This window comes from Apis cerana, linkage group LG16 (genome assembly GCF_029169275.1).
Source record: "Apis cerana isolate GH-2021 linkage group LG16, AcerK_1.0, whole genome shotgun sequence".
NCBI lineage: Eukaryota > Metazoa > Arthropoda > Insecta > Hymenoptera > Apidae > Apis > Apis cerana.
In genome coordinates, this window is record NC_083867.1 from 2646244 (window position 1) to 2658372 (window position 12129).

The 12129-nt window shown below is 40.9% G+C and overlaps 1 protein-coding gene across 2 annotated transcripts in view; it reads right to left on the reverse strand.

Moving 5' to 3' along the window:
• LOC108000231 (uncharacterized) overlaps positions 1-4262 on the reverse strand; it is a 305633-nt gene extending 301371 nt beyond the window's left edge. For both annotated transcript variants that reach the window (XM_062086379.1, XM_062086378.1), the window contains exon 1: positions 4096-4262. The gene's annotated coding sequence lies outside the window, so the exon portion shown is untranslated. The remainder of the gene's footprint in view (positions 1-4095) is intronic.
• Between the last annotated feature and the right edge of the window lie 7867 nt (positions 4263-12129).

Consider the following 12129-nt stretch of genomic DNA (forward strand, 5'->3'; position numbering starts at 1 on the left):
GGAGGCCGTTGCGCCCTCAAACGAGGCATAAAATCGGAGATGAGTCTGTCGTCGCGAAACGAGCCGGCCTGAAAAAGGGGTCGCCGGTTTTGGAAGGGTGGCCGTGGGTATTAATCAATCCGAAAAGAATCGTGCTGCTCTTCGAACGGTTTCTTCGTCATATCATTCCGATTGTTCTTATCCGAATGATAATTCTTCTGAATCTTCCAATTTTTATATCTTTTAAACTGTATTCGCTACTGAAATCCATTTTCTAACTGTTAACCGGCATAAAAATAAGAGATATCAGATTATTCTTCTTTATTTCTCTCGTCTCGTGGAGTAACTTTTTGATCATTATTACGAAATGTAAAATTTCAACCGCTTTGTTTTGAAGCAATCCAAATATTTTTCGTGCACATTGTACAATGAACACAGATTCCTCGCAACTCGTAAGACACGAGTTTACTTTTGGTCTTTGCCCCGAGATAAGTTTCTCTCTCGCCACGTTAAAGCCGCGTTTACAAGGAAGCTTTTAGCTAGTTCGAATCTTCAAAATCGCGCGTTGTTCGAAATTGGGCAACAAACTCGATCGAGTTTCTTCTTTCCCCCCCTCCCAATCACTCGAAATCAATTTTCATACGACCAATTCGAAATTCATCCAATAAAAATTTCGTCGAGATCCATAAAATAGAAAAAAAAAGAAAAAAATCAACAGATTCGAGCGAATGGATCGATTCACTTTCCGCCAGAGATCGTAGACAATGGGGACAATGGAAACAATGGAAGAAACGATAGTTAATTCAACGATCCAGCCGATACCCTTGAAAATAAAGTTGGCCAGCTCTTCCTAGAGAGAGAGAGAGAGAGAGAGAGGGGCGAGTCAATATTGTCTCTACCGTGCTAAGCGCGCTAAAGTACACGGTGAGTAGTGCCGTGCGGGAAACTTTATATATCTGGCAGTGCGTAGTTGGGAACAAACTTGACAGAATCCAACAATAAGGCAAAGTTCTTGTTCGTTGTTTCCTTTTTCGGGGGATCGGGTAAAAATAAATATACCGCAACCTCATCGGGAGAAGGAACAACCTCGTCGTCGATCGATCAATCACGGAGACGTGAAGAAGAAGAAGAAAAAAAAATAGCCACTAAATCTGATTGGCCGAAATATATTTTCTCTTGAATTCTTGGGTAACAATGGAAACGTTTCGTTTCGAGCTTTTTTTATTCGCGAATAATTTTACAAGAGATTTTTAAGAGGAGGAAGAATCGAACGATTTATTTTTATTCTTTTGCCATCGTGTCGAATGTGCTTTTTTCTATTCGATGCGCGAAATTTTTGTTTATTTCTCGTGTAAATGAACAATATTTCGACACCAGGTATTAACGCAATCTGTACGCGCGAAGAATATCTTGATGCTGTTTAAAATTATTTCCGCTGAAATTTTTATAAGAACGCGTGTATACACGTTCGTATCTCGTTAAAAATATCTTTCTCGTTAAACCGTCGTTCGAGCATTATTTTCCGCTTTTAATTTGGCGTACGGTATCGGGGAAAAAGAAAGGGAAACAATATGACTGGAAAAAGTGAATTTTATCTGAAAACACAGACTTACGAAGATTTTATTACCACTATGTATATACGGGCAGATTCTTTTATATGTAATAGCAGGCTTTATGATACGAAATGGATTAAACGAAACTCTATATCTTGTATATATATACATATATGTTTGGATCGAAACGTACGATTATTTCAACGAATTTGTTACGTGCATTTTATTATAAAAATTTCTTCGTAAATTCTATTTCTGGTCTAAACTTGGAATATTAACGAAGATTAGAATAACGAAACTTTAACATTTCGTACGTAATGGAAAATTTTAGAGATGACGAAACGAAGGAAAATCGAATTTTTTAATAAAACAATTTGCGGGACAGAAGATTGAAAAATTAAAAAATAAAAATTTTATTTATTTTTAATATAGAATTTTATGAATACGCATAAAAAAAGGATAATGGCATAATAGGTTATACATGGTGCAATTTTGTTTTTACCGGAACATCTTTTCTATCGGAATAAAATCAAACAAATATTTACATAATTTTACATCCATTTTCATTAATATCAAGTTTTAATAATTATATGAAAATATTGCTAAATGATACGAATGCAAATATTTTTTGTAACTATTTTTTAACGAATGAAACGAACCAGTGTCTCTTTCACTTTTTCAAATATAACGACACGAGATGGAAACACGAGACTTCGAATTATTACAAAACGTTTTAGAGCTCTATCGCCCCGTTTCAAAAAATATTACGAATAAAACGAAATTGTATTCGAAATATTTCGAAACCTTTGAGACTCATCGTCGATTCCAATTCGATTCTAATAAAAATAAACTAGCTCGATCACTGTGTCCAAAAAAATCAAATCACAAAATTTTTTTCGAAGGGAAACACAGGAAGAATTTTTGCAACAGCGCGAATTATTCCCCTTACGTTCGAGCGGAGTCCGCCAATTTTATAATAATGTTGCTATTGGTCAGAGTCGCGTTTTTCCTCGAAAGCAATAGAAATCTGGCGAGACTTTTCAGAAGTATGTAACTTTCAGTAACTCGACTATAGGGCCAGGAATAAAGTCTCAAGTATCCGGTACTCGACTATAGCCCCGTGGAACCCCCGCCGCGATAAAATCTAATGAGACGTCGGAGAACTCGAGAATCCCACCAAGAACGAAATTACAGATTCCCTACCCTATATTTTGTCCGTCTAACGTTCGACGTCCAATCTTTTATTAACGCCCGGGACTCGAAATCGATTTTTCAATTCCTGCTGGACTCCTCTCTCTCTCTCTCTCTCTCTCTCTTCCTCTTCCACGATTGTGTCTCTCCTTCGAGAAATGTTAATCCACGATATTGGTGTCCCCCCGATCGATGCGTCGTTTAATTCACTCCGAGATGTAGGAAAATATCTGTTTGACAGTTAAATGTCGAATTAATTGGAAGAATAAACGATTTTTTACTAAAAACTATCAGTCGAACGCGGATGGAAATAACCGAAGAATTATTTCGTTTCGAAAATAATAACGAGCGAAAGAAGAGGGATTGAAATCGAACACGTGGACCGGCCGTTCCAATCCTATCATTCACGTTGAATCAACCGTTACGTAGGTGTTACAATGTTTTTCCTTCGTATAACAAAAGACGAATTAACGGATAAACAGTAATCCCGAAGAACATTGTTACATATATGTATGTATGTACGAGGATGTTGAAAGGGTAAAAAAAAACAAACGGGATAAGGGTTCGTTCCCGTACGGAGACGGAGAGTCGAAAGGATTGGCAAGGAATAACATTTATTTAGAGAAGGACGCGTCTTTTGCGAGGCGATAAGGGAAGAGAGAGAATACGCCCGCATGGATATATCGCTTTCCTTTGTCAAATGTTCTTCGTGCACGGGTGGCCGGCGTATCATTCGCATTAGCCTCTTTACGATCGATTAATTCCTCGGCAGCGGAACAAAACATCTCGCTGTGCGAACGATCTACAAAGTCGCCGGCGGCGTTCTGTCACTGGCTTTGTCGACGCGTTTAGACGGCAAAGCGCGCGATAAAAATACCTCTCTCCGTAAAAACCACGATATCTCGCCCAACGATTAGCACCGGGACAATCTTGGACAGGAATAACATCCATTTCGATCGTGCGATTAAATCTATCCCGATCTAAGTTCGCTCTGGCTTCAAATCGAGTCGAATCGCACAGGCGCGAATACGAGCCTCGAATATATAATAATTTTAACTATCGTTAAATTAATCGAAACGAGACGGCATCTATCCACGCGGTATACGAAGACGATCGTATTCCGCGTTTACGCGAAGCGTTCGCGCAAATTATCGAAAGTTGCGATTCTCGAATTAACGAGTCTGGCTTACTAATGAAAACGTACGGCTAAATTAGCAGCATCGACCGTTTGGATGTACGCCAAGCGGGTAATTTATAAGCACAATAATTCCGGAACAAAGTTGGGAGCCGCGGATTAGCGGAGGAAACCGCGACAGGCTTTAACGAGCCATGTTTACGAACGCAAGAAAACAGTAGGAAAATGTTTGCTTACTTTTCGAGGATTGGCGCAGGCGAGGCCGACGTACATCCGCGACCAGGGAAGGTTGTCGTCGGTGATTCGTCCAGTATCTCGTGGAAAAGGCCGGCGGAGGTAGCCAAACAGGAATAAATAGCGATAAAAAGCACCAAAATAAACAAACGTTGATCGTCACGTGGCACACAGAGGTATACTACGCACTACGAGGTAATCCAGTGACCGATTCTCTTCCACGAATAAACAAAACACTACGAACGCGGGCCCGATCAACAACGTTCCTTTCGCTCTCGTTGCTGCCTTTCGACTTTTTCCGTTTGCCTCGCACTGTGAAACACGGGATCACTTTTCAACGTCTATACTCGTATCCTCGACGAGAGACCGTACACGTTCGAACGTTGACAGATCGTTGTCGCTATTTTGGCGGGTTTCCTGACTCTGCCACAAGAGTGTGCCGCTTCGATTCTCGATCTCACGCCGCTCCGATTGGTCGACCGTCCGCATCGATTGTATCGATCGACGCGCACGCGACAACGTCACGCGACAGCCGTCAAAATGGTGCGAAACGACCACCGGTGCACAGCCACCGCGATTTTGCGCGAGTGTATATCGAGAACGAAGAACCCCGTGATGGAGCCGACGACGACACCGAGGAAGGGCACACGAGGTAAGCGCGTTTGAGAGGAAAAATCGACGCGGCGAGTGGTCGTGCACGAGTGTAGCGAGCGTCGAGAAGAGGTCGAGAGAGAGGAACGACCGACGCGGCGACGGTCGCGTGGTATCGATTCGTGGCCGTGGAAAGCCGGCGAGGCAGTCGAGATAGAGAGAGAGAAAGAGCGAGAGAGAGCTTTTTCTTTGCGTTCTCTCCCTCTTCTCCCCGCTCTCGTGAGTCCTCTCTCTCTCTCTCTCCCTCCTTCCCTCTCACTCTTCTTTGTGAACCTCGTGCTACGCGGTCAGCGTACGTCCCATAATCCGAGAGCGGCCAATGTGATATAACCTCTCTCTCTCTCTCTCTCTCTTTCTCTCTCTCCCTCTCTATCTCTCTCTCTCCCTCCCTCCCTCCCTCCCTCTCTTTCTCTCTCCTTGTAAATCGTAACGCGCGATCGAACGTCCGGGCAACGATGCTGCGTTATTTACGAGACAGTGGTATTACGGGAGTGATTGTTACGCGACAACGTGCGTACCGGTACGACGCGTACGTAACACGGAAGACAGACGCGTCTCCCTCGAACGTCCGGGTCGGACTGAGCGTAGCAGGGCAAACCGGAGACCCACGGAGTCGTTCGAGGTACCGACTACCCCCACCCGGAGGAGCCACGCTTCGGCTTTCCCAACCCTCGTCAACCTCCTTCCCCTCTGCAGCCCCTCTCCCATCACGGGTCTAGCGATGGCCATTCGATATTCCCTGTGTCGCAAGTTTTCGAGCAATTTACTGGTACGAATGTTCGAATCGCTTCGAGCACATAGTCGAGTTTAAGTCTTACCGAACAGTCTCGTCGATCTACGGGAATTTAAAACGCTCGATCGTCTCGAAACGCTGGAAAACCTTACCAAGCCGGATAATCTTCGAACCAACGTTGTACATTATGCGCGGAAGGGCTTATATTTCTCTTATTTAGAAAAATATTGTCGTTACGATCCACGATAATATCAAGTTAAGAATATCGATTAAATGTTATATCGGGAATTTTATATTTATATATGGAATCTTTTCGTGAGATATTTAGATCGTGGAATATTTTTTAATCTATCTAGAAATTTTGAAAGTTCGTAATTCTACCGTTTTCTATCGTGCCACGTTCGAAATTGCTCGATCTCTTAAATCTATCGCTACACAAGCACCCTATCTTTCTATGTTGTTCCTCTCTCTTTTCTGCTTTCCTCTCCCTCCGTCTCACGATCCCTACCTATATTTTCCCCTTTCGCGTTGCTCTCTCTTCTCTCTCCTTCTCTCTCTCTCACTCGTACGCTGCCATACCACGTTGAGGCTACCTCTTTTTCTCTCTGTTCTACCGATCCTTTGCTCTATCCTTTACTCTTTCTTTCACCGTTCGCCTTTATTCAACGGGGTTTGTACTTCGGGGGTTTAAGGCCCGTTCAGCCTCGGTGTTGCCAATTTAACGAGGACCCCACTCTTGACAATGGATCAATCTTTTTATTGATTTCGTTTGGAAAACAACACCTCTTTTCCCTCGATCTGTACATCGCGATACCTTTCTTTCGTTTCAAGGTTTCGATTCGTCAGAGGGGGGGGGATGATTACGAGGTTTCATCTCGATAACCTTTATTCAAAACGTGGAAAATATTTATTGAAAATTTTCGCGAAAATGTTTTAATTAAATACTTTCATTAAGAAAATGGCGATTGCCTCTAAAATAAACATTCCGTTGCATCACGATATTTATGAAAAAAGTTACGAGTGTTTAAATTTTTATGGGAAATTAAATATTCGATATAGATGGCGCCACCATAAGGTTGAAAAATAAAGGAACGATTCGATTCGTTAATCAGGGGTGCAGAGATTTTCGGTGGAGGGGGGAGTCACGATTGAAATCCGCGTGATAAATTTTGATTTTCGCCGTTACTTATGCAGTCGGCATGCTGTATTTTGTGTCGTCGTTTAAACTCGCCACGAAGATCGGGTTTTGGTACGTTGCCATGGCATCGCGGATCCGACGTTCCTTCCTCCCCGTTCCTTTTCCCTCTCTCTCTCTCCCCTTTTTTTTCTTTTTTCCATACATTCTGTCACTGATATATCGCGCGTATCCGAATCGCGCAAACGTGATTTATACCGCTCATTGCGCAAGAAGGATAGCCAAGGCAGTTTTCGAAGTGACTGCCACGCGGATCCATCTCTTAAATCAGGCCACCGCGAGAAACCTAAATCCAATCGTATAATGGAATTTCGTATATTTATCTTATAAACTGTTGGATAGGCACGTGATAGAAATTGTTTAGAATAGCTTTCCAGGATTAAAATTAATTAATCGTCGTATCATATTTGTCGAAATTTATTTATCAAATGAGAAAATATATATGCAAATTGTGCGAATCGTCAAAGATCGTTCTTGCCACGATGATGAAAATTGTGCATGGCAAAATTGATAGGACGGGCCGGTAATTTTAATATTAAGATAAAACGGATTTATCAAAATGCGACGATCGACGTAAAAAAAAGAGGGGTGTGTAAACGTGTCACTGTTAATATTTCGCTGCATAATAGCGTTATATATCATAAAGACTGGTACGTCTTCGTGCAACTGGTTTAATCTCCTCTACTGGTCGCTTTGCTCTCTGGATCGCTTAATTGCCAAATAAATCTATCTACCTAGACAACTAACCGCACAGTCGTACAGTCTGTGTGCTTGATACGTGTAACTGGCGACTAAAAGGCAACAGAACAGAACATTAGGTGTATTATTCCTCCTGGTGGAATTAACCGAATCAAATCAAATTCGATCGATCCGAAATTCTTGATTTTACTTGATCGTTTGAAAAAGTTTGCAAAACTGAGATTTTATATTACGCTTAGATTCCATTATCCGAAATTTTATTACGATTTTATAATTTAAAGTCGATATTCACCCGAGAATCTTTTCCCTTTACGAAAATCTGAGACGAGGGAATAGAAAAGTCAGAAATTCGGGCGAAAAGAAAACGGAGGAGGTTTTTAAAAGGGAACGGCAATTTGGAGGTCAAAGGCTTGGAGAGGAGGGTATCGACGCGCCCCTCGTGAGAGGACTGACTGCAACCTAAATAGAGAAAACACGCCGTTCTTACGTGCTCCGTAACATATCCGCACACCCTTCTCCCTCGCGAAATAAAAATTTGAACAGGATTGAAACGGTCTGGCAAATATCCTCCCCGTCTCTGGAGATGTCGGCTGCCGCAAAACCACTCCTGGCCCGTACCTGGCCGCAATCAGACGAATTCCTTTTTTTCAGAGCGGTTATTTCGACAAATAATCTCTCGATATTTTAAACATCGTCGTTATCCGCCGCTGTGCCGCGCCAATAATACGTCTCGCTGATCTCGAGTTGGCGGGAATTATAAATTGACAAATTCCGACGGACTCGATCGGTAAAATTGCAGGTACAGTCGGTTGGGAAAATTTTTCTTATTGATTAATGGGCGTGCGAAGGTGTGGGCGAGATATCGTTGCTGGCGAGTGGAGAGATATCTTTGTGAATAATCGTATAAAATATACGGTTTTATATAACTCATTGCATGTTTCATTAAGTGTCGTCAATTTGTCTTTATTATTTCCTATACGAAAATATTTAAATTGACGTTCATTGATAATTGACTGTTTGTCAAGAATGAAAAATGAAAAGAGGTGAATGCATTAAGACACTCAACGTAGTTAATAGTCACGTGGCGCTAGTGTCGCTACTGCATTTGTTGAAAAATATATACACAAAATATACGAAATACGAATGTATATATATTTTCACGCGAGAAAGGAAATATATTTGATTTTAAAATTAATTCCTCGTAGAGTAGCAATACTCGAAAAACTTTTGCGATTGACTTTACATTTTTATTATCGTATCGAAACGAGAGATCGGCGCGTGCCTTTGTAAAATAATACCAAATACCAGCGTAATTCTTCATCTCGCTAATAACTGTATTTCATCCGCATTGTTTTGATTGTTCGTCTCGCGGATGGGATATAATAATAATTTTAATAAAACCCTCTGGTATTTTTCAATACCAGAATGCGGATGCCATTTTTATCACTTCCTTTTTTCCCCTTTTTAAATGTTAAGCATTTAAAACTTGGGGGTGAATTTTTTAAGAAAACTCTTTCGATAGAAACTAGGAGAAAATTTGGCAAAACAGTAATATTCTTCTCCTTAAATCTTCTTTATCAATCTTCCTACAAAACTTGGCGAAAAGGGATGGAAACCTTCATCGAGATATTTCACGTTCGATCATCGAACTTATCCTCCCCTCGTAAGCATAAATCTGCTTAAGAATAGAATTATTCGTTTGTAATATATTTTTATATATTTTACGTATATAATAAGTAGCATCTGAAAATTTCATTTCGTTTATAATATTTAAATCAAGGACAAACGAGTTATTTTACACTCGACTCGTAAATATTTATTCTCCCAAGTCTAATGGAAATTCGATCGCAATATAGCGTTTATTTATATTCGTGGGGGGAATAAAAAAAATTCTAAAAAAGACATTCTCCGTATAAACAATTTTTAATAAATTCGAACAAGTTCGATATTAGCGCGAGAGAACGCTCGCGTTTGCGTAAACCCTATTGCAGTTTGGAAAATGACACGATAACGCATTCCCGGAATATTTTCCCCTAAACTTTTCGTGTTACTTAGAATACAACCCAGAATTCCCCACCTGTATTGTATAATCCATAAAACTCTTATTTCCAAACTTCCAACCGAGTGCAAACTTTTAAATTTTCCACCCAAGGACGTGCCTCTATTCGCGAGATATTCGGATTCGAAAACCCTTTTCCCTTCTGTTAACAATCGTATGGATAATTCACTTTATCCACTTATAAATTTATATTCTGCTCGTATAAAACACGTCAAATATCAACAGAGGGAAAAAATATATTTTCGACTTAACGATACCGATCTGCGATACGATAATTGAATGCCAAATATCCAAAATATGCAGTAAGAAAAAAAAAATATCACATTCGATCGAATGTTTAATCGAGAATAAAAATCACGAGCAGCGAAGCAAAACAATATCAAGATCGATTAAACGTAAACGACAGAAAGAGAACAGCAACCGATCTCGGGCCGCGACAGTGACGAATCTTTCTTGGTTCCGGGAGAGGGAGATGGAAAAGAGAACGATGCGGAGGCGGCTCGGCACAGGAAACGAAGGTTTTCGGCCACGTTTGTTCCGGGACTGCCGCAACACGAGTTACGGATAATAACGGCGGGCTATCCACCAGCCACCAGAGTCAAACCGCAACCCCATCAACATACGCCGCACGTACAGTTCGTGCAGTTGCATACGTGCAGGCGTAGTTGCAATTCACCCTACCTACGTACAACAGAATACTCGAACGATTTCTCGTGCACGTCTCTGATCAAAAGTTCGATGGCACGCGTTGTGTATCGCTGATCGATCATGGTGTTCCTCTGATTCCATCTATCTCTTAATTATGCCCGGTTCAACATCTCGAGAATCATGCACGGTGCGATTAAGGAATTGCATATTTACGTTTCGATGTTTACAAGTACAAAAATCATAATGCATATTATTTTTTATTATTATCAAAATACAGGTCTTCGATTCATAGACTCGGAGAGGGTAAGAATCATCGAGAAGAATCGGAGATACGATGTGTCGCGCTGCTTTCCTCGATCCTGTAGTTATATGTGTCAGTGCGAATGATGCTAACGAGAACCGAAGTGGCGCTTGAGGCCGTCTAGCGGCGATTACGAGTACTATGAGTTTACACTTGACTACCGCACCAATTAAATTAACCGAAATTCGCGACAATCGATCGGGCACCAAATGCTCGAATTACTCGTTCGAAATAAGGAAGAAAGATTCGCAATGATCGGCACGCGTAGGAAAACGTGTTAACAATTATCGGTCGAATCGTTGGGAATCGAGTTCAACGTTTGGCATCTACTCGCGGCGTGTGCGCAAACAATCGAGTCGGCCAGAAAACACGTTGGCCCTGTGTGTATACACATGATTGTGCACGCGCTAATTCGCGCTCGGCCAATCCTTCCTCCGAGCTTTTTCACCGTTTCAAAAGCGGCTCGTTATGGAATTATTAATTGTCCGGCTTTATCGTAACAACTGTACGGCCATTATCCTCGGCGTGCCACCGTAATTTCGCGCCGATTGCACCGCTGTTCCACCATGTTTCCCGAATCAAAAACAGACCTCCCTTTCGCGTGGACCTTCTTTCTCTCTTCTCTCTCGCTCTCGCTCGCGTAAAGCGAGTTATATAAATGATGAGATTAATTTAAAAAAAATAAAAATAACCATCGGAAGGTAATGTTTATCCGTTGTACGAGTGAAATACGTGGCACCCGGTTGGAAAATTTAATATCGGTTAGGAAAGAGGATTGGTTTAAGACGGAAAAATAATCGCATTTTTCTTGCGTTTAGCTACGATATTAATTAGATCGTAGGAATTATCGGTTTTATGAATATCAGTGGATTTTTCTACCACGTGGAATGTAATTATTTATACGATATATTAATTTGGTATTTTCCCCCCCTCTTATCATTTTATCATTAATTTGAAATTTAATGATATTATTTTAATCCCGTGGATTATTTCCATGAATTTTTGACTCGGTCTAAATTTTTGTACATCAAACGCTCGCTTGTGATCCAATCTTTTTTTTTTTTATTCCAATTATTTCATTTAGAAATAAAAAAGAAGCAAAGATAACTTTCGAAACTAAATTTCCGAGAATTATTTCTTCGAAACTTTAAAATTTATAACAACCTTCTCTCGCCCATCACTCGCATGTTAATTGAAAAGTTTCTCCACGCATCCAACTCATCGTCATCGTTTCGACGAACGATAAATTTTTCCAAGATTCTTTCTTGCTCGAGCTCGAGCCACGAGATTTTAATTCGCGCGTGATAACACTTTGAACGAGTGACGCTTTCTTTTTTTCCCCTCCCTTTCCCTTCTAACCATTCGCTCGTTCATTATCGACCATTCAAAGTTGGCATCGAGCATTTTTGTCGCACACGAGTTCTCGCGAGCAAGATAAAAAATTGCTCGTCCTCAAAGCTATCGATCAACGATTAAAATAAGGGGAAAATCCGTGACGCTCGTTTGAAAATTTTACACGATTGTGCGTGTGTGCCATTTAACGAGTATTAAATAATTCAACCATTGCGAAGCTCAAAGACAGGAAGCTGGAAGAGAGGAGAATTCGAATAATCTCGAAAATTCGGATCATTTCCAAATAAGTTAGATCCATAGATCGAATGGTATTTGCGGTTTCCATGTACGGTATCGATATACGCTCATCGTTCGATCGACGAGTTACGAAGAAAAATGTATCCAAATTAAATTTTCGA